The sequence below is a fragment of the Ochotona princeps genome, chromosome 12, assembly GCF_030435755.1.
Source record: "Ochotona princeps isolate mOchPri1 chromosome 12, mOchPri1.hap1, whole genome shotgun sequence".
In the NCBI taxonomy this organism is placed as follows: domain Eukaryota; kingdom Metazoa; phylum Chordata; class Mammalia; order Lagomorpha; family Ochotonidae; genus Ochotona; species Ochotona princeps.
Genome location: NC_080843.1, coordinates 35,407,397 through 35,434,746, shown reverse-complemented (window position 1 = coordinate 35,434,746; position 27,350 = coordinate 35,407,397).

Here is a 27,350-nt window from a genome sequence, read left to right as displayed (position 1 = left end):
ATTTTGCACTGTTTTTAGCAAACTTGGTAGGATAAGAATTACCTGCAAATTACTTATGGTAAATCAGAAAATCACACTTACTTCCAGTGTGTTCTTAGGATCCAAGATACCATGACTATTTTATGTCCCCTGACTTATTTCTGTACCTCTTAAAGGTTTATAGGTGCATTTACCTGTCTTTAATCAATGTGAGAGCCTGTAATTTTTGTAAAATTATTAGCCCAATAGAATCATTTTGTTGGTATTAGCAGTCAGTATTCTAAGTTGAAATAAAATTTACTGTGTTATTGACATCCTCTAAGTGGCTTGATAATTATTAAAATGAAAAATTGTTACTTCATTTTTACAATATATTAGTCAGGCCTGATCATTTTTTAGTGATATGTCTACACATGATTTAGACTATTCTTGTTCATGTTTAATTCTTTTCTCCCATACTCTACCATTTGTCCTACTTTTATGCTACATTTTAATTGACATTAAATATTTTTAGTTTTTTATTTATGCATTGAGATTTATGTTTCAACACATGCCAATGCTTGATCTTGTGTTAAAATTCTTTTTCTAATATCCATCTATGTTATGTCTACATGTCTTCAATGCTTTGCTTAGAAATCAAATCCAATTGAACACTTTCCATATGGTCCCTTTCAATACATTTTCTTAGTGTGCTCTCATAATCTAAAACGGTGTATTTCTACACATATTAGGATGTGATATGAGAATGCTTTTTTGTTACAAGTTTTAGTTCATAGTGAGGCTGAAAATCAAACAGAACTACACAGCCCTCTCTATATACAACTATACAGCTATACAACACTTACTCGTACTCTTTTTTAATACAAAATGCAAACCCCATTATCATCCATGCAATTTCATTGTAACTAGTGGTTTTGAGGTACAACAATTATTACACATAATCAATCATGTACGTGTACAAACATGCGCCCACATACTGAGGTCATTCATCTTCTTCCGTGTTGGACATGGGAAGTCCCCTCTCTTGATGAAGGGTGTCAAAGATGACGGGGAATACACAATGGCAAGGCATGTTTGGGAAGAACACAACCCATTTTTTTTCTTTGTTTATTTCCTCCCAAGTAGAAAGCATTCAGGAGTTCATGCTTGGTATGAACTGCAGAATCTTTCCTAGAACAGACACAAAGCTTCAAGCAGTTTGTTGTTGGAACAGAAGTACAATTATTTAATATTGATCTTTTCCAGAGAGGTTAACAAAATATCTCATTAACAAGTTTTCTAGTCAGTTAAATTACTATGAAAACACTGTTCTTACTCTAGTTTATTACTTTTGTTAGCTTATACTGGAAAATATTGATAAAAGCACAATGGGATAATATAAATAAGTAAATTCATCCTCAGATAATATCTTGGAATCAGATTTTAATATGTATTTTTATAATAAAGATGTGATTTCATAACATATGCTTCATTGTTTGTTATGTAACGTCATTGGGCTAGATGTCTTTTACAGTTTAAAATATCTATGACCGCAGGAAATTAAATCTTAATGGGGCCAGCATAGCACAAAGGGAAGTACTTCATTTTTTTCTTCCCAGAGCACGAGCATAATTTTAAAAGTTTCAAGGATTTATACCCACCAATGCCCAAATGTAACAACAAAATTGTATTTCCTAGAAAACTATTATTCTTATTTTGTTCCTTTTGGTTGCACATAAGAAAACTGACTTTAATATCATGAATGATGCATTGTTACGGATGTATGGTTTTACTGAAGTGCTATGACCATAGCTTTCACATACATGTTGTGAACCACTCACTGCTTTTTATGGAGTATTTGTATTTGATCTTTAGGTGCTTTGTGAGTGATTTGGGCTTTCAATTTTGTTTTTTAAATTCTATTATACTCCTTCAACTTTCACTGTTAATTTTGTCAAATACTGACAAGAAAAAAATCTTGATGGTATCTGACACCTTCCTACATATTATTGCACATTATTTGCTCCTTGCAATAAAATATTGAATGTTAATGGGATAAAAGCAATCATTTAAGCCTTAGAAATTTTATTTAGCATAATAATTGTACATGTGGGTTGGGTGTGGTGTGATATGTTAAATATTTGTGTATGTATATATAATGTACTGATCAAATAGTGAAACAGCAATATATTTTTAAAAATCTAATTCATATTGTGTCATTACTATTTTTAGATTGAGACTTTAGGGGTAGTTATTTGGCCTAGTGTTAAGATGTTCATTAAGATAATCTTGTTTTCCCTAATAGTATCTGGGATGGATCACTAGTCAGCTTCTGACTCTAGCTTTTTGCTAATGCAAAATTGTGGAGGCAATAGGTGGTGGCTTTAGAAGCTGTAACAGTCCCATGCAGTGTCTTAGGTTGTATTTTCAGCCCTGGGCATTGACACCTCTGAACACTACGGGCAAATGGGGAGTCTGTGTGTGTGTGTGTGTGTGTGTGTGTGTGTGTGTGTGTGTGTGTATGTTTCAGTTTCTGCCTTGTGAAACTGTATGTTAAGCATTTTTGCTATTTTAGTAGTAAAATTTTTGTTAAAAACAAAAAGACGCACTAAATTATCAAAGAATCTCTTCTCAGGTTCCTTAACGCTCTATAGTCAAGAAAAAAACAATTCAGACAGGAAGACACTTATGTTCTCTATCAGCACTTTCTGTGTTATATCCTTATGGAACCATTAGTCTGAACTGTATTGTTGACCAGAATTAAAAATCGTGATTTATTTCAAAAACAATCAAATCAAAATGAAGTTTTGCCTTTGTTAGATACTGAAGATTAAAAAAAGATTTTTGCAAAAATATACATTCATAATTGCTTATTTATTTTTCATGATTGCTTCCTTTTATATATTATATTATATTTACAATTTGTAACCTTGACTCAGATGGAATGGATACCTGCAGGAAGATAAGACAGAAGACTTCCATGCACAGTTAATGAATATTTAAGTACTGAAGACTATGCCAGCTCCCATGGCTTTTCTTTTTTTGGCTCTTATTTGAATGTGTGTCCCCCTCCAAGATGTATTTACTGAAATCTGAACCTCCAAGATGGATTTATTAGAGCGTGAAACATTTGGAAAGCGATAGTAACATCAACCTCAGGCTCTCATGCATAGAATTCATGTTCTTTTATTTGGTTTATTACATATGTATTTTTAATTTTTCATGATACAGTTGCTTAGGCTTAGGGATTCACCCTTTATCTTTCGCTCCCATCCACTGTTTTTTCCCAATGTTTTAACAATTGTACGGCCCTCAACAACAGTCACAAGTCCATCATTCCTCTGTTTAAGTGTGTCATGACATTGTAGGTACAGACAATGGGAAGAAGTTCAGCATTCATTCATGTCCTTTTAAAACATGCTTTAGAGAGTTTAGTCACATGAGCTCACAATGAGCTCTCATCTATGAACAAGCAAATTAGATTAATGACATACCAGACAACAAATTGCCTGCAAGTTGACCTTTCCATTCTTAGGAACCTAGAAAGATAGATGTGTGTCACTTATAAAGAGCTTGTTTTATGATATTTTAGCACAGTCACCTAAATGGACTAAGGCATTTTCTTGGAACATGAGTAACCCTAAAATAGTTCATCATTAGTGTGATGCTCTCTAGCTTCTTGGAATAGGCCAGGCTAATTTTCAATAGCTTTTTCTTTTAGCTCCAGCCCAACTTTCATAATCCCAAAGGAAAAAAAAAAGTTCCAGGAAAAGGTAAGTATTTTCACAGTCTGCCTAAGTGTAGTTTTAGTCTTGTCTCCCCCCCAAAAAGCCAAATTGATTTGTTTCTGATATAGAATTTCTTAGCCATGGCTATAAAATTTCCCTCTATCATTTTTCACTGATTCTGAAACCTATCTCTGAAAGTTCTTTTCTCAAGCATAAGGGGCAAAATAATGTGTTTATGGAATGCTTTCCAGTTAGGGAAGAAGCCCACCTATTTTCATCAGCTCCAAGCACAAATTTGGGTGGGCTCTAGGGGAAATCACAGTGACTCATTTTTAAAAGTTGCATCTGGGTTTTAAGCAAGTCCTATGCTGAAAAGACAAAACAAAGTTAAAAGTGTGTTTCAGCTGAGTTCACTGGGGACCAGACAACAATGGAGGCGAAAGCTATATTCCTCACTAGAAATTAAGTATGTGCATATGTCAGTAACTTCCTGTCTGCCAACAGAATATCAGGGTTATCTCCAACCCAGCATGCTATACTGGCTGGCAAGTCAGGGAGTGAGAGAAACCCGCCAAGTAGTCTTCTCAGGGGAAACTACTGACAGCTGGTGTAGCTTGGCAATTAGAGGAGCATCAGTAAAGCAAACAATCTGAAGCTTCAAACCTTATATACAGTTGCATCTCATGTAACATCTAGCTTGTTTCAACAGTGCCCAAGTGCTGGATAATGTCTCACTTCATTTCTTTTTTTCTTTTTCTTATTTTAAGATTCTCTGTGTTTCCGTAGCCAAGAAAAATTCATCTGAGACTCTACAATTAAAAGTGGAAGATTTTCAAACAAAACTGGAAAATAAATAATGTAGAAAGTCGTATCAGGGCCAGTTTAGAATCAAATGGCAAGAAAATGGGTATGATGAATGAATTATATGTAAAGTTGAACTGGCAGAATTTTTCCAGTGAAATAAAATTGAATTACAGTAAGTTAAAATAGTTGACTTAGGATGTCAGTTATGGACTTGGTTTTCCTGAGTTCCAATAGTTCTATTTGATTTACATTTCTCTAATTCAGCTGTAACTTGGAGAATTCCACTAGAATAGAAGTCATTCACTTTACCTGGCATATCTACACTAAGCTCATGCACTCTCATGAAAACTGTATTTTAGACAGTCAGTGATATACAGGCAGTGAAGGTCAAGGCCCCTTAGATCCAGTGAGTGGCCTCGAAGATTTTAAATATATAGATTTTTTTTTTTGTCTCCCACAATAAGGCATTAGGAGTTCATCAGACAAATGTTTCACATAAGTACCCCATTTGCTAATAAATGAACTTAACATTTGATAGGTAGATAGATAATAGCAATATATTATACCAAAAATATATCAAATATTCATAATGATATTATTCACACTATTAAATAAGAAGTGATACAATAAAAAAACAAGAAAAGTAAAGATAATAGAGAAATTAAGTTGTAAAAAGAAGGCAGGACTAATAAGTGAATGTATGTGTCTAATAAACATACTTTTCCAATAATTATTATAATTATTATTATTATTATTCATAGTACTCAAAACAAATAACATGGTCAATTTAAAGTAATAGATTCTAACAGCCAAAATCATTTTGGGAAAAGTACTTTTAAAAACACCATTTTTGGGCCTGGTGAGATAGCGTAGTAATTAAAGTCCTCACCTTGCACATGCCGTGATCCCGTATGGTCGCCGGTTCTAATCCCAGCGGCCCTGCTTCCCATCCAGCTCCCTGCTTGTGGCCTGGGAAAGCAGAGGAGGATGGTCCAAAGTCTTGGGATCCTGCACCCGCGTGGGAGACCTGGAAGAGCTCCTGGCTCCTGGCTTCGGACTGGCTCAGCTTCAGTCATTGTGGCCACTTGGGGAGTGAAACTTTGGATGGAAGATCTTCCTGTCTCTCCTCCTCTCTGTTTATCCACCTTTCCAATAAAAATAAATAGGATGTGAGGGCGATCTGCTTGCGACATCTGTCACCCCATTGATTGCCAGGGTTGATTCTGCTGATCTGGCTGGCTAGGTGGGTGTCCCCTTTCTCCCTCACCGCTCCATGTGCGTCCCTCCCGAAGCTGCGCGCTCGGTAGAAGAGGGTGACCATCCCCGCTAGAGGAGGAGCTGTCTTTGGTCAAGGGTATACGAGTAGCTGCGCTCGCCTGCTAGAACCTCCAAATAAGCTCTCAAGGTCCAATAAAAATAAATAAAACTTTTTTCAAAATACCCTTTTTGCGTGTCTTGAAAGAGGGACTATGTAAAATCATGGATTTCTAAATATCTTTACACCGAAACCAATACTGGAATAGGTGGAGATAATTGGTTCAATGGGAGCATTGTTGACAGGTGAGGCTGGAGAACAATACAAAGGGATGAATGTTAGTATGTGCCTACTGATTCTATGGAAGACAAAGTTAACCTTTTTGGATAATTCCTAATATTATTAATGTATTAGTTCTGTTTTCTGAGAGATTCATTTAGGTTTTCCGAATTTCTTTTTCTGAAAGAATACATAATTTAGTAAAAAAATGTTTAAAAAGGATGGGATTGTAGGTAAGGCTGGTACTTTTTAGAGAGAGTTGAACAGGTGGTTGCTGTGTATCTCTATGTATTGTGGAGGACTGGAGTCAGAATGGGTCACTGTGATGCACACATACAGGATGGCTGGAAGCGTATTACATGAAGGAAGTGCAAGGGCAGGGGTTGTTAGAAGCTTGCCCTCCTAGAGTCAATAAACAAACTTCGTTAAATCTGTACTTGTATATAATATGGGAAATGACAATTTATATGTAGTGTTTTGTACAGATGCTTGTAACAGTCACAAAATATCATTACTTCACTTGAAATACAGTCACATACAATTTTAATAATTTCTCAGAGCTTCCTGTAAATGGTGACTCATAGGTCGTTCACATTCATACAAAGAAGTAAAGGACAAAATGTCTACCCTTTTCTGTGCCAGACACATGGCAGAAGAGGGGAGCCTTTTAAGTTCTATTGTTTTAAGTAAATGTAGGGGCATTAAAGGTATCTATTTGCTTATTTTCTTTCTTGAGGACTTTGGAAAGCCAGAAATTCCTACCTTCATAAGAAGACCATATTCAGATACATAGAGATTGAACTACAAATTTAAAAGTAACTTTCATTAAGCCCAAATACTATTTTACACAGTTTTTGCAGTTTTAGAATTTCCATGGTTAATTACACTTAGAAATACCTTTCCTCTTTAGGGAAGCAGGCTTCTTTAAACATAATTTGAATTCATCTTCAAATTTACCTTTCTATTAGAAAATTTAAAAAATATATAAAAATAAAATGTGTGCTTTAAGTCTGTATCGTGCCATAATTACTCTTCTTAACAGATAAGTATGTCTAAACCAGCATCATTAGCTATCAAGGTAAGTTGTAAACATTAAAACCAATACTTTTTTTACAATCATAATGTTAACACACTTATAGCAGGCCCCATGATGCTTACAAGAGTAACTAAATATAAAATAAATTATGATTAGTTCATAATTAAATGAATGTTAACATATTGATAAATCATTTCATGTTTATTTTCTCATTTTTTAGATGTTAAAATTAACACATATCTTGAAGTGCTAAATACTTCTAAGGTATAATAACCATTCATTTCTAATTAGAAATGTGTTAAACCACTAATAGTAAGAATTATCTTATCTCCAAATGTGATTTCACAACAGTATCAGTTCTATCCCAGCCCCTAAATGAGAAATTCTTAATGAATGATTTTTAAAATTTCAATCTCAAAGCCAAACACTGATTTTTGACTCATATTTAAACACAACGCCAATTATGAATGATGTCATAAGTGGCGAGGAGCTGTTTTCTTTTGAAAAGATTTATTTATTTGTATTTGAAAGGCAGATTTTTACAGAAAAAGAGAGATAGACTAAGAAGGTCTTCCATCTGTTCCCTTACTCCCCAAGTGGAAGAAAGGCCCAGAACTGGGCTGATCAGAGCTGAGAGCCAGGATCCTTCTCCCTGTGTCTCATCCAGATGCAGATTCCCTAGGACTTGACCCACTTTCCGCTGCTTTCCTCTCTAGCTTTAACTTGGGAGCCGGATTGGAAGTGGAGCAGCAAGAACACGAGCCATTGCCCACATGGATTGCTGGCACCACAAGGCAAAGGATTAGCGTGTGGCAGCCTCAACGAGCTGTTTGTTACTGAAATTCTTGAAGTGTTTAAAAACAGTTTCAGATATATGGATTTAGGATTGAACAAAAATGCTAACAGTATATTAAATGTACTAAAGGGAAGGTGAAAAAAATACGTACATGGGGGTTCAGGACCATGGTTCAATTGGCGAATCCTCTACCTTCAAGTGTTGGTATCCTATACGCATGCTGGTTTGTGTCCTAGCTGTTCCAATTCCCATCTGCATCCCTGCTGATGGCCTGGGAAAGCACTGGAAAATGGTGCAAGGCCTTGAAACCCTGCAGCTGCATGGGATATGTGGAAAAAAACACCTCGGTTTGAATTGGTTCATCTCAGGCAGTGTGGCCATTTGGAGAGTGATACAACTGACAGGAGCTCCTTCTCTCCATCTCTCCTCCTCTTTATAAATCTGCCTTTACAATAATTTTTTAAAGAATATTTACATGGGAGAGTCCAATATTAAATGACTCTTTCTCTTTGCAATCTAGCTGTTAGGAAGCAGTTTTTGGTGTGCTTTTGTTAATGCTTTAGATTATCAGGTAGATGTTTTCTTAATATTCATAATAGTCATACTTTGATAGTGTATGTTCACTATCATTCTGTGTGAGTACTTTGTATCGGATGCTTTTTGTCCTTGGAAACAAAATGCAATGAAATGGGTGATTTTGAATAAATATTATCCTTCCCCTGTTTACCATAAGATTTATAATTTTTTTGTATTTTATCTACTTTTATATTAGTAGTAGTTGTTCTTCTTACCAAAATTATCTATTCCATTATTGTGTATGACCTCAATAAAAATATATATTACCCATGGTGCTGCAGACATGGCACAGTAGGCAAAAGTTCAGCCTATTGTGACAACATCCCATATTAGTGCCAGTTCTTATCCTGGCTGCTCCACTTTCAGTCCAGTTCCCTGGTTGTAGACTGGGAAGGCAGCAGATATGCCTTCAAACCTCGAGCCTATCACTCATGTGATAGACCCAGAGGAAGCTCTCTCACCTGGCTTTGCACTGGCCCAACTCTGGCCTTTGTGAAACCAGGAAAATAGAAAGTGTTTAAGAAAATAAAATACATATCTCTCCCTCCCCTCCTCTCTCTCACTCCCTCTCTCTCACTTATTCCTTCTCTTTTTGTAACTCTGCTAAAATTGAAAGAAACTAAAAAAGAAGGAAAGAAAGAAAAAAGAAAGGAAGGAAGGAAGGAAGGAAGGGAGGAAGGAAGGAAGGAGAAAGAAAGACATAAAAATCATCCTTGTTATTTTAGGTACCAACTTATATTCAATATTTTAATAGTGTGCTTTAAGAATAAATGTGTTTTGGGGCAGGTGCAATGAATGACTCAATGGCTAATCTTCCACCTACAGCACTAGCACTCCGTATGTGCACAGGTTCATGTCCAGACTACCCCATTCCCCATCCAGCTCTCTGCTTGTGGCCTGCAAAGGCACTGGACGATGGCCCAAGTGCTTGGGATCCTATAACTGCTTTGGAAACCTGGCAGTAGTTCTTGCTTTCTGGCTTTGGATCAGCTCAGCTCAGGCTCTCTTTTGTGGCCACTTGAGGAAAGAGCCAGCTGATGGAAGATCCTCTGTCTTTCTTCAGTCTAATTTTACCTTTTGAACAAAAATTAATAAATCTTAAAAAGTGTATCAATTTATATATCTTCAAACAGTAAGTGCAGACTTCCATAATAAACGCATACCTATCTATATTCCTTCAGCAAGTTCAGGGTTTTCTTTAGTACTCGTGAAAAAGTGCTTCTGAGTATGGCATTGCAAATAAGCTGCCAAAATATACACCCATTTGGAACTGTATGAAAATAAAGTTCAAGTGATAAATCTTTAGAATCAGTGATTAAATTTGAACTGTATACCACCATGCTGTAGAAATTTTCACCTTTAAATTAAGGTAACTACTTCTTATTTCCTTTATTATTTTGCGTACCAAAGTCACAAACCATACAGCACAGGAAAAGATAAATGTTTGTTTCTTACTCTCTCAAATATTCAATTTATGACTATTTATAAATATGTAGTTTGGAGAAATTACTTAATTTTTGTATTTTTCTACTTTGTATAGCTTGAGTTTCCATTATATAGCTAAATAGCATGCTTAACTTTGAGAATAAAATATTCATATATAATCAAGATAAGCAATTCCTAAAGAATTATTTGTAGATGTAGAAAAAATTACAAAATTATTTAAAGAAAAATGCCACAAAACACAAATCAGTGTTTAATAATGGCTACAACAAAACTTCACATCACATCAACAGATTTCAAGACATATTATAAGGCTATCATATTCCGAGCAGTATGATATTCACACAAAGACAGGTAGATCGGTGCAGTAGGAGAGAAGCCCCAGAAATTATCCACAAATAAACAATCAATTAATCTTTCACAAGCAACATAAAGTCACATTCATAGAAAGGACAGAGTCTTCACCAAAGAAAATCGAATTTCTTTATTCAGAACTTTGCAACAAGACCACTACCTTACACCTAGAGGATCAAGGATCAACACCTAAGATTTGAAATCATTATTCTCCTTTTACGACAGGTCCACTATTCCACCTTTTTCATTAAGTAGGGCATATTTTTCCTGGCGAGTCCAAGACACTGAGACAGGTGTCCCGAGCATCACTGGATCCTTCAACCTGGGGCTCACGCACATTTGGTGCTGTAGCAGAAGTACAGAACTAGCTGGAAAACAACCCCAAACAAACGATGACAGCAAATAATTTCAGCCAGTGGAACCGATGGACATGGGGAGGGCGACATCATCCTTGGATCAGTGAAATGGACAGCATTTCAGAACTATCCAAATCACAGGGACAGAACCCTCAGACTATGCACACATTGAGACTCTGAGTTCAAAGGAGGTGGTGGTTCCTAATCCCTGGGTACTAGGATGTATGGAAGGGCGTGAGTGGCATTCCCCTTTATTTCTCCCCTTACCCTAGTAACAACAAGAAGAAATAGCAAATTTGGAAGCAGCGAATTCACCAATTTTCCCTAAACCTTGATCCTTCCCACCCTACTCAACTATGTAATCATCATTTTAAAAATAATGGTATTTTTAAAAAGATTTGAAATCATTAAATTACAAGATTAAAACATGGGAAGCACTCAATGCACTGACCTAGGCAAAAGCTTCTTGGATATTTTCCCAGCAGCAAGGCAATAGAAATAGACAAATGGCATTACACCAATCTAAGAAGCTTCTGTGTAGCAAAGGAAACAATTAGAAAATTGAAGGGGCAACAAACAGAATGGGAGCAAAGATTTGCAAACTATACATCATATAAAGTATTGATATACAGAATATGTGAGGAACTGAAGAAATTCAACAAACCCAATCTGATCAGTTTTCAAGGATGGAGATACAAGCGATCACGGGACATTAAAAAAAATTCGGATCACTAGTCATCCAGGAAACACTAACAAATATCACCAGGATCACTGTGAGTCTGATTAGAATGACTGATTCAAAAATCGAAAATAGACAAGGGCTGGTGAGAATGTGCAGAAAAAATACCGTCTTTGTACTCTATTGGTGGAAATATAAATTGCAATAACAGTTTTACAAAATAGTATGGATGTTTCTTAGAAAATTAAATGTATGTATCTGGGACCTGTCTAATCATCTGCCTGTGACACCATCATACCCTACAGGTGCTAGCTCATGTCTTGGCTGCTGCAGTTTCCATCCAGCTCCCTGCTTATGACCTGGCAAAGTAAGTAGTGGAGGGTAGCTGAAGTTTTTGGAAGACCCAGAAGAAGCTCCTGGCTCCTTGCATTAGGTCAGCTCAGCTAGCTTCAGCTACTGTGGCCATTTGAGGAGTGAACTAACAGGTAGGGAAAGACATCTCTGTGTCTCTCCTCCTTTCTATATCTTTGCAATTTTTAATAAAAATACAATCAATCTTTGTTAAACAAAAAGAAAAAATATGTGTTCATCCTATGATCCAGCTATTTCACTCCTGGGAGTGTATTCTATTTAAACAAAAAGAGCATAAGCATGAATTACCTGTACTCCCATATTTCAGGGGGCTCAATTCACAAAAGCTGCAATGAGGATTCAACCTTGATATCCACGAATTGATGCCTGCATAAAACATCACATGTGGTGACTTTAATTTCGGCATCAGAATGCCAGAATCTCATATATATATATATATATATATATATATATATATATATATATATATATGGCACAGAAAAACATTGAATAATGAACCGAGCTCTCCTTCACTGGGTTCCTGTCCAAATGTTCACAAGGCTGAAGAGCTAGAAGCTGAAACCAGGTCTCTGACATTGTTGATAGATACTCAAATATCGGAGCTTTCACCTGATGACTCAAAGGGTGCACCTTGATAGGGAATGAAAGCAGGCGCTAGAGCTGAGAATCAAGCCCAAGCACAGCATGATAAAATATGGATGTCTTAGTTATGCCAAAGACCCTGTCTGTGATCATTTTGGACTACACATGAAATAACAGCCTTTTTCTGCCTCAGTAAAATAACTGCCAAATACACACCTACTCTTGCAATCAGAGCCCAATTTTCTAAATTCTCACAATGAACTTCAAACAATATTGCAATCATAAAGATGATCATATGTAGTGTGTAGGCCAACAGGTCATACTGATTTAGATGTCAAACTGCAGAAAAGCTGTTAGGGTAAGAAACAAAAAATAAGCTCTATTATATTTCAGAAGTGATTTAAGTAGTTCCTTTCCCCAAAGAGAATAAATTGATTGAGCATTTAAAGATTATCTTAAACAACAATTGTAACAATATGCGGCAGGCCATTCAAGAATGTGCAAGCATAGCAAATGGTTGGATTTGCAGTAAAGAATAAAAAAGCCTGTCCATCTGTTAGCATTTTATATGTTTCATTGTTTTAAACATTTAGTTATTTGATTATTTGAAAGGCAGACAGAGAAGTAAATGCAAGGAGAAAGAGATTTTTCATTCACTGGTTCACTCCCCCAAAAGATATCACCACAACAGAGACCTATACCAGATAAAATCAGGATATAGGAACTTCAGTCTCCCTTGTGGGGGCAGGTGCTCAGGTGCCATATTCTGATGGCTTCTTGTGTGCATTAGCAGGAAGATGGATGGGAAATGGGGTGGTAGAAAGCTGAAGCAGCGCTGTCCTATGGGATGGCACCATCACAAGTGGCTGCTTAACATGCTGCTTCAGGACATCAGCCTCACCATGTTTGCCCTTTTAACTTCTGCAAAGAGAAAAGAGGTTACCTATTATTCCTTGCAAAAAAATTAAAATTGTATCACTAGTATCAAAAGACAATATATCTTGGATGTTCTTTTCTTCTGTTTCTTTTATTTTAAAGACAGAATTACAGAGAGAGGAGAGACAGAGATCACGCATATTCTGGCTAAATCACTGAATAGCCACAATGGTTGGATCTGGGCCTGTATGAAGCCAGGAACCCGGAGCTCCTTCAGGGCTTCCCTTGTGCATACAGAAACCCTAGGATCTAAACTGTCTTCTGCTACTTTCTCCAGGATACTACCAGGGACCTGAACTGGAAGTAGAGCGTCTGGGCTTGAACCTGCATCCATATAAGATGCACGTGTCACAGATGGAGTTTTAATGCAATGTGCTACAGCACAGGCCCTGCATCTTGGATTTTAGAGGGTAGCTATTTCATTGCTTTTATTTATTATTATAGTTTAATTTTCTCAAATATATAGCACATGTGTTCAATAATGTTATATGTATACAAAAATACAGTTACATGCATACTTGCATTAGGGGTTTTGCTACTTGTTCAGCAGTTCCTTCATTTTGTTTTACTGTCATTTCATTTTTTCAGACTGTTTTAAAACTCTGATTCAAGAAACGTTTTGATGACAAGAAAAATAAAGTATTGAACACTATTTTCAACTTGCAAAATGATATGGAACTTAAGGTAGTCTAGTGACCTTTCTTGAAATAACAATCTGTGTAACTGCAATCCTATATTACCAAATCTGCTGAATGAATTCCCAGTTCTATTTGCAATGCAGTACATTGACTTATCACAAAATATGAAGCAAATATCAAGAAGAAAATACCTTCCTGGCATTGTATGTGTAGCATTACCCTTTTTCCCTATAGAATAGCCCAGTATTACAAGAGAGAACATGAGCTATGCTTGAATAATGTATTTCTCTTACAAACTGTTTGTCTCCAATTAATGTGCAAACTCAAAAAATCCTTGAATGATACAATGAAGGTATTCACAAACAAGTTTTTAATATTTTTTTTAAGATTTTATTATTATTGGAAAGCCGGATATACAGAGAGGAGGAGAGACAGAGAGGAAGATCTTCCATCCGATGATTCACTCTCCAAGTGAGCCGCAACGGGCCGGTACGCGCCGATCCGAAGCTGGGAACCAGGAAACTCTTCCAGTCTCCCACGCGGGTGCAGTGTCCCAAAGCCTTGGGCCGTCCTTGACTGCTTTCCCAGGCCACAAGCAGGGAGCTGGATGGGAAGTGGAGCTGTCGGGATTAGAACCATATGGGATCCCGGGGCTTTCAAGGCGAGGACTTTAGCCACTAGGCCACGCCGCCGGGCCCAACAAGTTTTTAATATTAAAGTAATGATTAAGATAAGCATACAGCATGTGAAATAAAGTATCTATCCCAATACAAAACATTCACACTTTGTCATATAAAGATGATTTTACATTTCTGAATTCATAACATGAATGAATTTGAATAATATGCTGGTAACATATAAAATGAGAAATTAATCATTTTCTTTAGTCTTTGAAAATAATAGAAATTGAGCCTTTCACTATGTAAACCTTTTTATTTTTGGTTTTGTCTTTATATTTTTCTTGGTGTTCATTATAAGAAATTGTTCGGTAAGCATATAAGGCTAATCTTCCACCTGTAAGCAAGACATCCCATATGGGTGCTGGTTCATACCCAGGCTGTCCTATTTCCTATCCAGCTCCAAGCTTGTGGCCTGTGAAAACAGTGGAGGATGGCCCAAAGCTTGAGACCCTGTGCCCATGTCGAGGAACTGAAGACAATAATGGCTCTGAGCTTCTCTGAGCTTCTTGTGGCCTGGGAAAGCAGTCAAGGACTGCCCAAACCCTTGGGAACCTGAACCCACATGGAAGACCCGGAGGAGTCTCCTGGCTCCTGGATTCAGATCAGCTCAGTTCCAGCTGTTGCAGCCACTTGGGGAGTGAACCAGCGGATGGTATATGTTATTGTCAGAATCTGCTCCTCTCTATGTAATTGCCTTTTCAATAAAAACAAATTAAAATGTATGTTTAAAAAATCTATCGTGTTACTACTAAGTGCAGAAAGTATTTTGAACAGTCTCTGTGTATAAAATACGGTATGGGAGCTGTCATATACTTTACTATTCTGCTTCATCAGAACCCTGTCACATGTTTAGTGTAAATGGGGTATTTCACTATACCTGGTTAATGTTTTGATTCTTATAGTAAAAGACAATGGATCAAGTTAAAATTAAAAAGAATGAAATATCATCACTCAATTTATGAGTCATTATTATATTTTTCCAGTTATTAATATTTTTGTTAGAACTATATCTAAGGTCATCTCTAATAATTCATTCTTCAACCAGAAAGAAAACTCTGTCAGGATACTTATCGATTGTTTTTCTAATGGTATGTCATTATTTACATGAGATGTGTATGCAGTTCACACTGTAAAGACACCATGCTAACCCACAAATTTGAAAGACCAGAGATACTTCCAAATAAGGTTAAGTTTAATTCAGAATGCAAAAGGAATTTTCAGAACTTTCATGCCACTTCCAGGAGGGATTTTTTGAAAGTTTATTTTTTAAAGATTTATTTTTATGTTTTTATTGCAAAGTCAGATATACAGAGAGGAGGAAAGACAGAGAAGATCTTTTGTCTGATGATTGACTCCCCAAGTGACCGCAACGGGAACAGCTGTGCCAGTCTGAAGGCAGAAGCCAGGAACTTCCTCCAGGTCTGCCACACGAGTACAGGGTCCCAAGCCTTTGGGCCGTCCTCAACTGCTTTCTCAGGTCGCAAGCAGGGAGCTGGATGGGAAGCAGGCCTACCATGATTAGAACCAGTGCCCATATGGTATCACTGTGCATGCAAGGTGAGGACTTTAGCCACTAGGCTATAGTGCCGGGTCCTTGAACCATATTAAAAAATATGAATATTTTATTTATAATTCTAGGATGTTTACACAGCCATCACAGTGCCATTGAAATTGTAATTTTAGAGGCTCAGCACGGTGGCCTTGTGGCTAAAGTCCTCACCTTAAATGCACCAGGTTCCCATATGAGCGCCGGTTCTAATCCTACCTGCCCCGATTCCCATCTAGCTCCCTGCTTGTAGCCCGAGAAAGCAGTCGAGGATGGCCCAAAGCCTCGGGACCCTGCACCCCTGGAGGAAGTTCCTGGCTACTGGCTTTGGATCAGCGCAATACTGGCTGTTGGGGTCACTTGGGGAGTGAATCATTGGATGGAGGATCTTCTTGTCTGTCTCTCCTCCTCTCTGTATATCTGACTTTGCAATAAAAATAAAATAAATCTTTAAAAAATGGAAATTGTAATTTTGGTAAGATTGAAGTAATTTGATAGTACAATATTATAAAATATAAAAATGGACAGATGTATAAGATTGGATCTCAGTTTTTTAAATTACAGAATTATGGAGTTTAGATGTCAACTTATAAATATAAATTTTATTTTATAATGTAAAATTCACGTATTTTAGAAATATGAAACAATGCATCAGTGATGTGTAACTTTTTGGTAAACCTATATATGCCATAAATATTTTGAAAACTGTAAAGAAAATCGGGACTTTTTAGACAAATACTGACTAATGTCATCTTTAATAAAAGGAATAGTTATTTGTCAATTTAACACTTAATTGTCAAATTAAGTCCACTATCAGAACTCTTACTAGTATTATGATGACCCATGTAACATGCAATTTTACCAGGAAACTTAGTAATAGTTCCTTTTGTAAAAATAACCCCAGTGCTGTGTGACACTTTCCCTTTTTAATGAATTTTACCTCAGACATGAAAAAAATTTATACACATAGCTTTCTCTTTTGGAGGCAGTTTCCCAATGATATACTCATGGACTCTATTTGGATTCAAACACAAGAAAAATATGGCACAGCCAATGGACACTTCAAAAGGAAGAAAATCTAATCTCATTAATTTTTGTTTTAAAGTATAAATACATTCTTTCTTTTGCAAATGTTGAGTAAATGCAGTGTAAGTTCAAAACACAGGATATTGCTTCTTTTGTTGTGTTTTGTTTTTGACAAATACAATTGCTTGTGATTTATTTTTCTCCATTTTCATACAGTGTCTGCCAAACTAAAGAAGAAAAATTCAATAGCATTTTGGGGAGTTGTATTTTTCCATTCAATCTATTCAAATGCGCTATCAATGAGTTGCATGTTTTTATCCATTTTATCAAGCACACCCAAAGAAAAGTTTAATATCTAACACTTCCTTTTCTCCATTTATATTAATAGCACAGAGGAAGCAGGGGAATAAAGAAAAAGAGATGGAGATAGGGTGTCCTACACTAATAAAAGACCCACATTGTATTTGTCAGGATAGCATATATAGAAATTTTTATGGATAGGTCTGAATTGATCTCTGCTGTATGGAGGAACACAAAAATGCTAATACAGTGTGTTTCTGTAGACACAAAGTGATATAGTTCCTGTAACTGTAATATTTGAATTTAGCAGAATCAGTTGTTCCCAGAGTGTCACAGCTTAAATATTAAGAGAAAATTAACATTTTTAATGTGATGTTAAAGCATTTTGAGGTCTTCCGTGAGCATCCCTCATATTTTGATGCATTACTCATCTCACTGATGATGGAATAACATACAATAGTTCTGTACCAACTGAATAGTCCCATGAAGTTCATGCTGCCTCTCTGTGACTTAGGAGCAGTACATTTTACTATCAGTTTCTAGTGGAATCATTAATTTCTTAATTTCTATTTTTGAGTTACGATCTATAAAACAGTTTTCTGTTCGTTTCATACACTTGAAAACTGTATAATGACTCACCAGTAAAATTAAAGGTATTGGTACACGTTACAGATTAGTATTTAATATGGCAATGCACTCAAGTGTTTTTTTCAGTTTAGAACAATTTGTGCAAAATTTTGCTTCATACAGAAAAATCTTTTGATCCATTAAATGTATGTTAGCATTTGTAAATATAATGGATTATAGAATGAATCTCACATGTGAGTGAAACACTGTGTGATGCAAATACTGAACAGATTCTAGTCAAACTTTCTGATGAACATTGATGTTATTAGCATGGTGGAGTAAGCCACTACCTGAGACTCAGGTATCCCATGTTAGACTGCTGGTTTGATTTCTGGATATCCACTTCTGATCTAGCTCCCTAGTAACGCTCTTGGAACTACAGAGGCTTATTTGCTTAGTAATTGGACCATCAATCATGTGGGAAATTTAGATGAAGTTTCAGGCTCTTGGATTGTTCCTCACCCAGTCCTATACTTTGTAGCCAATTATGGAGTGAAATTGTGACATAAGATCTCTCTGTGTGCATCTGTCTCTTTATTTCTGTTTCTTCTTTTCTGTCTCTCTCACTCTGCATTTTCAATAAACAAATAAATGTTCAAAAGTAAAAGAAATCACATGCTACTTATTATTTCCCATGATATTCATCTTGCAATCAATGTGTCAAGAAGTCATTCATGATATTTGTGAAACAATACAGTGTAAAAATCATTCATAGGAATATATAAACCAAGCAGAATGGATTCTGATCAGAAAAAGAATGTGGCAAGATTTTATAAATGTGTGTCTGCTCAATGTAAGTCCTTCCTGTCCTAACTTTAAATCAATTTTGTTGAAATCTCTGCTTACTTAATTGAAAGAAGTGAAAATACATATTATACTGAAATGGTATGAGGATGAAATGCAATTCAAGCATTACTTGCTATATAAAAACATATAAATATATGGAGCTTAGTAATTTTTTAGTATTTGTGTTTGTTCAAAATCAGCAAAATGGGAGCCATTTAAGACTATGTACTCCTATTATCCACAGTTTCCATAGGTCAGGAGTAATGGCACAGCATACCTACGTCCTTCTGCTCACCTATTCAGATTGTCAAGAGAATTTATTCTCTTATAACTATGGAAAGTAAGTCTTTATTTTCTTTCTATACATTTTTAGGTAAAATCTGAAAATGTGAAATGTAATAATCATTGACTTTATATTTTGTATTATCTCCTAGATTTATACCCATATTTTACTAGTCTTTTATATTTTGTCAATTTTCCAGATGAAATTATTTTTGAAACTGAAATTTTAATTGTCCTGTGTAATTTCCTTGCAAACATTAATAATAATTTTCCTTGAAACGAAACCAAATTATGTTCACATTTATATAAAGGGCTTATGCTTATCACACCTGTAATGTAAGAGAGAAACGAAAGGCCATAGCAAATGGAGAAAATAATTTTTTTCCCACAATGATTAATGTATGTTTTTTGGAGATGAGTATACTTAAAGTACACATGAATTAATTAAAACACTGGAAGTAAGAAGAAAATGCTTGCTTGCAATGGCATCAGAAAAGTGGAAAATTCTCAATTCATTGAACATGAAGATATTTTTTAATTGATTTATTTGAAAGAAAAATACAAAGAGAGAAGGAATAGCAAAAAAAGGAAAAAAAAAAAAGAAAAAAGAAATCCATCTGATTTCTCACTCCCCAAATGGCTACAGAGCCAAGAGCTGGGCCGACATGAAGCCACTGGCCAGTGCTTTTATCTAGGTCTGTCGCATGGGTGGGGGAATACAAGTACTTGAGCTGTGTTTCATTGATTTACATCGCACATTAAAAGGAAGGTGGATGGTGCACACATTTCAGGTTTTTTTTTTCCTCTTGTTTAAGCAGGAGAGAAGGGAGAACAGGCCACTCCTTGTGTTCAAACTACATCAGAACCTAGGGATGGAGGAATGGTCATTCCATGATTACCACAGAGACCCTGATGTGGGGAAAAGTTTTCCCAGGGTGTTATTTGATCAGTTTTGATAGTTCTAAGTTGTTGGTTTCATTACTCCAGGACTAAAAATCTTTCTGAGGTCTATTAGGTGACAAAAATCTGTCTTAGCGCATCCATAGGCCAAAACACTTGCTGTAAAACTTGGCAAGGAGAATTGTCCAATCTGTTTAGCTTCTTTTTCTCTGATGAGCCACTCTGTAGCCCTGATGTAGAGTCTAGATGAGTTGGCTGTCATGTCCCCCATGTGTTTCTAGGCATGCTGTCCAATACAGAGGTATCATCTACTAAGGAGGCTCATTCCTGAAACATGCACTCCAAGATCAGAACACATATCCTGGTATTTCCTGTATGGCCAGTGTCTGAGTCCAGTAGTCTAGATAGAGAGTCCCCAAGAAATCCAAATGAAGTAACCTCAGACTTGACTCTTGCGTGCTTCAGCCAGTGCAGGATCAGTTACCGTCTATCAGCTGCACTGGGAATGCACAATCAGTGGATGCTGTTGCCTGGTCAGTTCAGCCAAATCCGTATCTCATGCCAACTGGTGGGTGCTATCACCCAGCCAGTCCACCACAGACTTAGTTGTTGGGAGCACTGCACAAGTGCCCTGCTCTAAAATAATGACTGGTTCAAGGCCAGAAGGCAGCAGGAAGACAGGAGGTCACAGGTGAGGCGGATCTGCCTCCTTTCCAGGGCCTGGCCAGTCAGGTAGCACCCAGTGGACCCACGGGAATGCAAGTGATGGGAGTGAGAGCTGAAATTGCTATGGCAATAAGTATAGTTATTGTTATTTTATAGGCTAGCCTGTTTTGCAATTTTTTGGAGCATAGAAAATGTAGCTGTTTCAGCCGCTTTTATAATTTTTAGCTAGAGGAATTAAGGATGCTTTTATTAAAGAAAAATGTTTTTGATTATTTTATTTATGGGGTTGCAGGGTCTATAGTTGTAGAGGGATTTAATATTTGTAATTTTTGCTTTTAGATTTATATTTTTTCCCTTGTAAACTATTTTCCCATTGAATAATGGGCAAGTTGTAGAAATAGAAATGTGGTAGGAATGTATTACTGATTAGCAGGTAATCGCATGTGCCTTGGCCTTGGAGTCCTGGCTGCCGCTCCATGGCTACTGTTGAAGAATCAATAATGGCTTGCTTTGAAGAATATGAATACAGTGTTTTAAAGAATTATCTCTGGGGACACCTGCTTAGCCCTGAAGTGCAGACGGAATGACTGAATGTCTGTACATGCCCCCTTAGTCTTGAAGTAAAAAAAATAGAACAATTAGTTGCTTGTGCAGAAGCTTGTGAGGTTTTAAGCAAATAAAAAGGACAGCTTTTTCTTGGGCGGTGGTGAGAACGCATCAAGTGTCAGTGTCTGTGTCTTTCTTTATCGCCGACTCCATGCACCCTTCCTGAGCTCCGAACTCTCGGCTGGAGCTGGACTCCGGCACTTAGTCCTTATGCATACAGACCAATGCCATGGCTTAGCACAGGTGACCCCAATAACTCCTGCTCCCAGAATATCACATTCAGCTTTTTGGCAAATAAGGTACTTCCTGATCGGCAAGACTCATGAAACACATCTCAACAAAGAGCAATATTCAATTTTCAGAGTCATTCCTTATGTATTTGAACCTTTCAAGTCTGTAAAAGTACCTGATTAAAAACAATTTCCAAATAGTAACCCTTATTTTCCAATCTCCATTTTTAAGATGTGACAACTAGTGTAAAATGCAATTCTTCATCTTTACGAAAAATTGCTTTCCCGTCCCTCATACTTTTAATATTTTATTAGTATCATTTTGTTCTTTAGTTTCTAAGGCTCAGAAATGAGTTTCAGAGCTGCTTTTATTATATTGGACATACAATTATTGTCTTAATTATGACAAGTATTTATGTGTAAGTTTTATAAAAATACGGGTCTTTTAAATGTTTAATGATCATAACGTATTTCAGTTACTACAACTTCTTTTCTGTGGAACTTCAATAATATCCTGCTGCTTTCCTTTCTTCCTTCTGCATCTGTATTGATTGTAAAGTCTAAATTCCTTGTCTCACATTTACCATACTGTCTATCATGGTAGTGTACATGTTTACGATTCAAAACCTGACAATTCCTTAATCATCTTTAAAAATCAAATTTGGTTTTGATTTACAATTCTTTAGCAGTTTTTTTTACTGCGGTATGCTTTTCCTCTGAAATTTCACAACTATTTTTAAGTTTCTGGTATGCTTTTCCTAAAACATTGAGGGGGTATTTATTAGACTAGTTCTATGCCAGGAACAGAGGTGACATTACATATAAATATATATTGAATAAATGAATAAAAATTAGATGGAAATATACATTTAGTGTGGTTTAGAATTTACAAACTTTTTTCACTCTTGGATGATTATTAAAATAACAGGCTTGACTTGAGGGATTCCATGCTGAGCTGGGTTCCATCTTAGATAACTCCCTGCCTGAGGGACTGTAACCCAACCAAAAACACACATCCTGCTTGGCAAGAATGCTGCAACCCCTGGCTAGGCTGTTCCAGCATGATTTGGAGAAGAAGGATTTTACCTGGTACAGCAACAAGGGCTTGCAAAGTTAGTGACTAATAATTTGTTCATCCCTAAGAGAGTTCTGTTCTGTATTAGCGCAGTGTGTTAGCACAGTCCCACTTCCATTCCCAGGTTGTGTTGCTTGCCTTTATTAACCCCACTGTTCTGCGATTTGGGTCCAGAGGTGGTCTTTGTACATGAGCCCACTCTCCATTGCCAGCAAACCTTAGCAGTGTGCGGCATTCCTCTGTATTGGTTCACTCAGAGACAACATTGTTGAACATATCCTTGGATGAGAGTTAACGATGATACAGCATAGGTTTCCTAACAATGACTAAAAAAAGTTCTACATTTCATTTATTTTATAAAAACAAACAAAAATCCATATTTTGTACATCCTTTATCTAATTATTACTTGAACATAGTAACATAATGAACTAATGGCTTACCTGTTTTCTACCTTCAAGTAATTGCATAATTTAGTTAAATTATTTAGTTAATAAACATGTCAAAATGAGTTATAAATAACTGTTAATAATATGTGAAGACAATCTAAAAGGAAACAAATTAATATACTCCTCTAACACTTAATTTTCAAAGATTTTTAGCAGTTTAAATCCATGCTTATGACTACTAGTGGCATGAAGATAAAATATAAAACTTTGAGCCACAATATAATGATGTGTACCCAGACTCAATCCAAATATTTGTGAATCAACTACTATCAGCTTCTCCCAGAAACCTACAGTGCTTTTATTGTACATGAATAGGAAATGATCTCATCTTCATGTGCCACTTCAAGACTCCTTCTGAGAACCATCTTGTCAGTATAGATTGGTGATCACATATTGTACATCACCAAGCTCTTCATTATACAACAACAGGATGTTAGTATTTAAGAAGGGTTAACACTGGGCTCAGCACAATGGCTCAATGCCGAAATTCTCACCTTCCAAGTGCCAGGATCCAAAATGGGCACACATTAATATCCTGGTTGCTCCACTTCCCCTTTGCTCCCTGCTGATGTCCTGGGAAAAGAGTAGAAAATGATCTGATTCCTTGGGACCCTGCACACACATGCGAAACTCGGAAGAAGCTCCTGGTTTCGGGTCAGCTTAGCCCTGGCTGCTGTGCTACTGTGGCCCTGTGGGGGAGTGAACCAGATAACTGAAGTGCTTTCTCACTATCTTCTCCTCTTTGTAAGTCTAATCTGCATTTCCAATAAAAACAAATAAATCTTTAAAAAGAAAAAAAAAGCAGAAGAAAAATAACATGGCCTCAAAAAATTTTACCACAGCATTTTGTAATCCTCAGTGCATTTAACAAGATTGGAATAAAATTTAGTTCACCTTTAAAAAGTAATCAGAGACAAAATAATTTCTAGACACTGAGAAAGAAGGTTATGGTGTATCAGTAACCAGCCTCAAGCGTCCATTGGTTAGAATTGGTCAAATTGGTAATTAAGGAATTTATTTTAAAAATGGGTTCCAAGTATTTTTATTCTTTTTTTTTTTTTACTTTTTAAGTTTGTTTTTATTATTATAATTTTACGATACAGTTCCATGGGCTTTGGGATTTTGTTTAAACCCTCCTCAAGCCCTCTCCTCCTCGAGTTCCCCCTTTATTATCACTATAGAATAGTTCTTCATAACACAGACATATGTCCATCATTGCAGACATGGACAATGGCAGAGAGTCCAGCATCCCATTGTCAAGATATAGTAACAGTTTCATTGGCAGTCCATTTCTGATCTGAAAGTAGAGATGCGTACTGCATTGTATCCTTACATCTGAATATGATATTCTCCTTTACACAGTTACTATAAATGCCCTTAAATGAAAAACTACAGTATCAACTACAAGAAGAAAAATAGAAATTTACAATGCTATGAAGCTAAATAACAAGCTACTGGATATCATTGTCTCCATTACAGAGTTACTGTACATCCCCTTAAATGAAAAGCCACAAACCAAAAATTTGGACTTGAAAAAAAAATCAATTGACATATAAAGGAATGCCAGTTAAATTCACAGGAGACCATTAATAGGAAACTCTACAGACCAGAAGACAATGGAGAGACATATTCCAGATTGTAAAAGCAATAAGTTGTTGGCCCAGGATAATGTACCCAGCAAAGCTTTTCTTTGTCTTTGAAAATGAAATAAAATTCTTCCACAGTTAAGAAAAGTTAAAAGAATATGCCTCTTCCAAGCCTGCCCTACAAAGTATACTTAAAGATCTTCCCTTGACAGAAGAGTAGCACCCGCCAAAACCAAAGATAAATATGAAGAACATCTCAGTAAAATAACACAAGACTAATGCAATGATCAACCCGTTGCTAAAATGACAGAACCAAATTATCACTCATTCATATTAACCCTGAATCTAAATGGTTAAACTCATCAATCCAAATTCATAGATAAGTAAACTATTAAAAAAACAAAACAAAACAAAACAAAACTCATCTGTTTGTTGCCTACAGGAGACACATCTCACCAACAAAGATCAGCGGAACTTACATCTCATAGATCTTGATTTTGTTGTTGTTTTTTTGTTTGTTTGTTTGTTTGTCTTCAAAACACTTTCTTTTTCATTTCATTACATTCTTCACTGACTGCTAGCTCATACAGCAGCATCATTTACTTCAAAAAGGTTCCTGATTTTCTTTCTCATTTCCTCAGCGACACATTAGTCATTCAGTAGCATGCTATTTAACTTCATGTGTTTTTAGTTTTTTTTCTTCCTGTTGTTTTTATTCTGTTTTTGATTAAAGATGTGGCTTTGTAGTTATAACTCTATAATATAAATGATATCCAGGGAATAGTTCAGAAAACTTAACAAAAATGCTTTTTTTTGGCCAAATAATCTATTGAAAATAATGGGTCCTGATAGTGAGGGAAATAGAATAACTGCAACACTACGTTATGGAGCAATGTATTGTGTAACTGTGCCATTTAAAAAATTTCATTTACTGGAAACTTTTTCTACTTGTTCATTCTTGACATTTGTATGAATATTTTAGTCATGAGAAAATAGGAATGATTACCATAGATACAGCTTTAAAATACAGCATATTCTACTATTGATAAATAATGGGGATTTTTATTATGCAGTGATTAAAAATCCTAAAGATGTACAGGCAATCCAACAATTTCCTTTATATTAGTGTATTTTAAAAAATATTTCCAAATTATATTCTAATATTAATTTGTTTTTTAAATTTTATTTAAGCTATTGAACTGAAAACCAGGCTGGCTGAAAGAGGTTTCTATCTATAAGTTTCTTGAAAAAAAAAATAGGGCAGGAAGTAGATTTTGGTAAAATTTTGTCTTGTCATCTCAGATGTTTGAAGTTATCTGAGAAAGCACAATACAGGAAAACTGATTTTGATCAAAAATAATATGACAAATTTTCACTTCTTTTGGCCAAATTTAAAAGCTCAGGTATTACTCATAGTTTCATCTCATTGCTCATATTCTGTATAATAATGAAAAATGTAAAAGAACAATAAACAAAATATATATATAGTGTAATTTATACCTGAAATTCACTTCATACCACACTGTTAGAGTGACCTTCTATTGGAAGTAATATAAAATCATGGACATAAATCTATATCAAAATACCACTTGGGGCAGTAAACTGGTAGATGGAAGATCTTTTTCTCTTTGTCTCTCTAACTTTTCTTTTCAAGTAAGTAAATATTTAAAAAGGCTTGAAAGTTGAAGAATCTTTGGAACTGGTGATGTAGTGGTGATGAGAGTGCAAGTTAGTCTAAATCCTTTGAAATGCTTTGACAGTTTCTGTTGTGTGAAGATATACATAAAATATGATGTGTCAATTTCATACTTTATTTCAACCAAAAAGGCGCACATATTCACATCAGAAAGCATATTAATTAAGATTTAAAGTAGATCTATAAATAATGGCTCAAGCTGAGAATCAATTTTAATTACTCTTCTCTAGCATAAATTTTCTTTAACTGTTGACTTAATTTTTACATGATGCATGAATGAAACCATTCTATAGAATATGTCATTATGACCCAAGTCATATGCCCAATGTCACATAACTTCACAGGACAAATGGATAACAATTGTTCCTGGCTGTTTAATATAGAGCCACGTTCCTCAAATTTTAAATCTTGTAAGTCAAAAAGTGTATGTTTAAATTAGAAAATATTGCAATAATGAATTATGGTCTTGTGAAACACTTTTCAAATACCACCACAATGCTAGATCAAATATCAAAAAAGAAAATATATTTTATTCTATCACATGGAGATTTTTCAGGCATTAAATAATAAGATAACTAAATGCTCATAGTTTAATTGTCTATATAGAGCTGTGAGTGCGTGATTATAAGTTTCATTTATTTATGTTTTTTTTCTCCTTCCTTTTTCATAGGAAACATTTATATCACTTAGAAGTACATTCATATCAGTGGCAACATATCAGGAAGTAAAGAGTGATAAGTTTCAAATCATGTTTGGAAATCAAGAGAGTCAAACAGCAGTGTAAGTTGGCACTAATCCTGAGTTCTAACAAATTCTGACAGCATAATAGCAGAAGGATTATGACATAAAAATTTATGAGTGTGGTATTTTAGGCATCAACAATAAACTTTGCTTATTTTTCAAATTAAAATTCATCTTATTGTTAATTATAGGATTGAATCACAAAACATTTATTTTTCTGATAAGAACAAAGCTCACCGACATAAATTACATTGAAATTTTACGTTAAAGATGTTTTTATTTAAGGTGAATTTCTGATGATAGTTTTTGTTGTTTCACTGCACAGATGATTACATGATTCATGAGGTAGCATGTTCTAGACTGT